A 5,657-nucleotide genomic window follows, 5' to 3' on the forward strand; every position below is an offset into this window, starting at 1 on the left:
AGATTCAAGAATTATCTTTATTTTTTTTTAAATACTGAGTTTATTTCACATGTATATCTTTGTCTCCCCACCATTTTCATCTGCCTGACCACCACTACTACTATTCCTATCATAACATTCCATACATACTTAAAACCAAGCAAGGGTGGAGTTCCATCTTTAAAAACTAAACAGGCATTTTGGACAACACATTCTTGGCAATGGAATGTGGACAACATTTATCAGACATGGTAGGGAAAGTTCTCACTCTGCATTATAAAAAGGACAGCCAGATATCAACTGTTACAGAAATGAAATAAGACGGAAATTTATTAACAAACTGTTCAAACTACTTTCTTAAAGAGACTTCCTCCACTGCCAGAGATCTTGAATAGCCTCCTGGTCAGTCATCCGGAAACAATTCTTCACATAATTGATAAACTTGGCTTCCACTTTGGGAAGGGAACCACCTTTTTCTATACTTACTAGATTTTTGCTTTAATGTCTTCTACAGAGCTAGGTCCTTTCAGTGTTTTAGGTGTTTTTTCCTGGTTTTAACAATTCTTGACCTTTTGATCTTGGTGTTGATGGTTTTGAGTCTTTCCCATTTTGGTTTGATTTTTGTGCATTTTTGGCTGGCGTATCTCATACAGATTTCTTTACTGGAGGTTTTTCTTCAACTTCCTCATCAAAATCATCATTATCATCTTCTTCATCGTCGTCATCGTCCTCATCATCTTCATCAGCAGCAAGCTTTACTTTTTTCTGGGGAACCTTGCTACCGCTTCCAGGGGCAGAACGCTTTCCAGATATACTTAGGAGTTTCACATCCTCCTCTTCTTCATCTTCTGACTCTGCATCTTCCTCCACAGCTACTAAGTTCTGTCCACTGATATGCACAGCCCTGAACCACACTTCAACCCTAAGACCACAGGTGGTGTAATTTCAAAGCCCCCAAGAGAAACCGTTGGCTGTACAGACATTTTCAAAGTTGCCAGTGTTACTTTAATTGGACTGCCTTCATAATTCATCGCCTCTGCTTCAACAATGTGTAACTCATCCTTTGCTCCAGCCCCTAAACTGACCGTTCTTAAAGATAATTGGTGCTCATTTTCATCATTATCCACCCTGAAGTGATAATCTCTGTCAGCCTTTAGTTCACAACCGAAAAGATAGTTCTGGGGCCTCAAGGGGCTCATGTCCATGTCCACTGAATCCTCCATGGGTTGGCGGCACGCACTTACGTGGGAGAGAAGCCGGACGGAATTAAACGACTACTATTGGAAGGAGCAGCCGCACCGGACAGAATCACACCAGGGACAAGAATTACCTTTAAAATAATGTCATTCTTGCTTGCATTGCCACATGTTTTTTGAATAGAGGAAGTAAGGTTAATAAGCCAAAAAATATATACAAAATCTGCAGGCTACAATATCCATGCAATATCCATGCCTGTTCATAGTATGTTGCTCATGGAACAACACTGATGAATTTCTCAGTGGATAAAAAGCTCAGTATAAAGAACTGAACACTAGTATGAAAGATTAATCACATATTAGAATATGTTGCTGAGATAGTCTCATTTAGTTTCAAAACTAAAAGCTTTAAATTATTATCTTGGATGGTTTCAAGTTTTAAAATGTCACTATCATAATATATTCTAGAGATTTTAAATTTTCTTTAAGTCCTTTTAAATTTTTTATAAACTTAATTATATACTGTGGCAATTCTTTTGCATTCTAGTTTGCAAGCTGGAAAAGTCAAAGGCTATGTTTTCATTTATATTAAAGCTTATAGCATCCCACAGGCTTCCTAGGTAACATTAATGGTAAAGAACCTGCCTGCCAATGATTGAGAGATGGGTTCAATCCCTGGTTCAGGAAGATTGCTTGGGGGAAATCACAGCAACCCATTCCAGTATGCTTGCCTAGAGAATCCCATGGACAGAGGAGCCTGGTGGGCTACAGTTCATAGGGTGGCAAAGAGACACAAATGAAACAATTTAGCATGCACCCATGCCTAGTATCCCATATTACCTAAGACATAGTCTATACTCAAAATGCAGTGGATAAGTTTATTGGATTCTTTATCTTCAACATGGTCATCCTCTCTAGAATATTTACCTAGAATTCAGATCCTTTTCTATAAAAGGACACATTGTACAGTTTATAATTTCTCTTGAAGAGAGCATAAGAAGAGAAAAGGTAGAAGGATTAAGTTCTATTCTCTTTATGCTTACTGTTAGTTATTGATATGAATTAAGATGGCTGAAGCAAATAACATGCAAAATACACTTAATAAATTAGAAAAACAGAATCAAAAAGTAGAGAAAAAGTAAATATTTTCACCAAAAATATTACTTAGTTCATATGAAAAAATATCCAGTTTAACTCTGAACTTTAGTCAGTGAAAAAAACTTGTAAAAGGATATAATTTTTATTAATTGAAAGTAGAAAGCACATTAATTCCTCACAGAAGAAAATTATAACAGTTTCTAAATTCTAAGAGAAATTATCCTGTGAAATTTAATCTGGGAACTGAAAGAAAAAAAGTCTATTGTTGCTACTTTTTGTGATCTCTTTTGATAAAAGTTACAGGCAGGGAGAATAATTCCACCAAGTCTAAGCTAATATAAATGACTATTACTGCCATTTTAGCTTCAAATTGGATCCAGTGATAAAATGTATGAGTATTCAAAGAAGTTGATGAAGTTCGGGTTCTTGAACCAAAGAATCACATCTCACACTCAGACTTTGGACGGATGGTAGCACATGAAAAGGATCACAGTCTCTGGAATCTAGGAAATCCAGATTTGGCAGTCTATTTCATCTTGGACAGCTCATTTCACTTCCCTGTGCCTCAGTTTCTTAGAGGAAATATGCAGTTAAGAAATAGAGGCAGAATATAAAAATAATCTGGCACACACAAAAAATAATAATAATCTGACACACGTTTTGAAGGAGATACTACTAGTTGCTGCAGAAAAATAAGAAGGGGCATTGCATTCCAGATGAGCAGATAAAACTGTTAACAATTTTTATGATGCCTGAAAAGCCTATCTAAGATTCTCCTTCTATGGAAGAACTGCCTACCAACTCAAGGAGAGGAGGCAAAGCCAGGACGGCCAATCCCCAGGAACAACTGGGCTTCACCTTCAGTACTTAGACAAGGATTCACCTGAGATCCCAGATTTCCACATTATAGAATCAGTTTAATATCAACCTGGGAACTGTACAAAAACCTCCATAAAACTTCTAAAGCAAAGCTTTAGATGATTCTGAGCCACTTAGCTTTCCCATGAACATGCCAGAGTTAGTTAGCTGCAAATATATGCCCAGATCATTGAACATGTGGACCAGATATATGCAGACATTTAGTGGTCACTGTTCTAATTTTAGGAGCATATCTTTGTCAGATAACGAGTTTCACTTTTTCCTAGTTATTGTTGAGGCAATCTTCTTGGCAATAAATTCTAAGGTCGTTTGCCTGATGGAACCATTAAACCAGGTCATCAGACTATGGAAGGTCACCTTTTCCACGATGGATAAGAAAAAATACTAATATGTACATGCAACAAAACTAGAAAATGGTAAACCCTGTTTTCCACCACTTAATACTATTATCTGACCACTAAGTCATGTAATTACGGAATGTAATTGCAGATTCAGAAGTGTGAATCACAACAAATCAAATAATAACATTGATTTCATATAAAACTATTTCCCATAAAATAATGTTTCTTATAATCAAACCTAAATTTTATCATGCCTCTATTGATTATAGAGAGCTCTACCAGAAGACTCACGTTCTTCTTCTAAGTTCAGCTGAATTCAATGTGTTTGATAGCATTTTGTTTCAGAATAAACCCAGTATCACATGAAATGCAAGCAAGAGACAAACAAGTCCACATTCTTACAAGTTGGTATTAATTTTGCATTTATTTCTTTATATTGGTTTTCTTGCTTGGCACTCCGTTCATATTTGAACCCGAAATTAATTTCACTTCTAACCCTCTACCACCACAACTAACTGTTCCCCCTCAGAAAAAATAAAACTTAATTGGAATAAATGGTCCAAATACCCCCAAGGGAAATCTTTTCCACTTTAATCCACGTAGAGAAAAAAATGTATATCATCTGCTGATGGCTCAGCAGCCTGTGAACTATGCGATGGTGAGCTTAGACTTGTTGTGAGTGACAGAAATAATCATGTTTTTGTATTTATGTAATACCTTCTTTCTGTAGACCTTGCAGGCTATTATGTGTCTTGCATCACTAATCTTCATAACATCCCCATATTTATGGGAATCAATTGAAGTAAGGAGCACATTTAAACCTGAAGGATCATGAAGTGGACAAAACTGATAAAGAAAGATGCTAAACACAGCTGATCTTGTTAAGGGTATGGAAATGTCATGGGGCCAGCCTCTCATTCCCCGTCACACTATACGCACCATTTTCCATAAGTGAATCTTTCTTTCAATCTAGAGAGAGAGCCATGACTGAAAGCTGAAAAGAAGAAAGACTCAGTGACTAAGCAGCAGAGTGGAACCTCAGGGCCTCTGCGTTTTCTTTTTAATTCTGTTCCTAATTTGTGATGTGACCCCAAGAAACCTTTTGCCCTCTTTAAGCCTCAATTGTTTTACTTACAAAATAGTATTGTAAAAGCATGCTGCCCTGTATCTTGGCTCTGGCTTCCAACACTCTATCTTTTGTAATGTCCTTTAATTAATTTGTTCATCTATTCAACAAATATATATTGAGCATCTTCCATGTTTAAGGCACTGGGGCAGCCGCTTTGGGACTCTAAAGGAAATTAAGACATTATCTGGAACTTAAAAAATAGAAGCAGGAGCTCTTGCATGTATAAAAATAACTACACAATAAGCCACTATATGTTAAGTGTTATTGAATGCTGCAAATGATATACCAAACAAATTCTGAGGACTTGCTTCTGGCAGGGTAGCTTAGCAGAAAGAGCACTGAACAAAAGGTAAAACCTCATCTATAGATCCAGGTCTGCCACCTGTAAAATGGATGCAATAACTACAGAACTCACAAGATTGTTGTGATCATAAAATAAACTATTGTAGGAGAAAGCACCTATAAATGTAAAGGTTTTTAATTGCAACCAAAGAGACCAGAGAATGCTTCAGGCAAACAACACTCAGAATGATCTTTGGATGCTACAGAGTATCTCAATAGGTGGATAGTATTCTGCACAGAAAGACTGACACAAACTAAGACACAGAGCAGGAAACATATACAGACAACTAAGAAGCCAAAGCATCAGACGTCATAATGAAGGGGATGAACAACTTCAAAGGTGTAGCATGGTAGCAGAAGTTGATGGAGTAAAAGATATGAAATCAAGAAAATTACAATTCGGGGATTTGTTAGTTTAACATCAGATTTTCAAAATGTTGACATGATTTAAGACAGGTTGGTGATTTATCCAACACTGAAATGAGCTGGGGATTTAACTCAGCAAAACTGAAATGATTCAGGAAATATGAATTCATGGTTGTATGAATGAGACAGAGATGAGAATTCAGAGTAGAGAAGAAAAAACCATCAAAGTAGTGAGAGATGGCATTGGTAATTATAGAAAGAGATGGCAAGCCAATTAATGGTAGAAATAAGGCTGATGAAAGACTGAAAAAAGTCAAGACAGAAAAT

General features: G+C 36.6%; 1 pseudogene; it reads right to left on the reverse strand.

Annotated features, from left to right (window-relative positions):
• Positions 1 to 336: 336 nt before the first annotated feature.
• LOC129551219 (nucleophosmin pseudogene) lies at positions 337 to 1,291 on the reverse strand (annotated as a pseudogene).
• Between the last annotated feature and the right edge of the window lie 4,366 nt (positions 1,292 to 5,657).

This window comes from Moschus berezovskii, chromosome 1 (genome assembly GCF_049115385.1).
Source record: "Moschus berezovskii isolate FMDL1 chromosome 1, NW_MosBer_1.0, whole genome shotgun sequence".
Classification (NCBI taxonomy): domain Eukaryota; kingdom Metazoa; phylum Chordata; class Mammalia; order Artiodactyla; family Moschidae; genus Moschus; species Moschus berezovskii.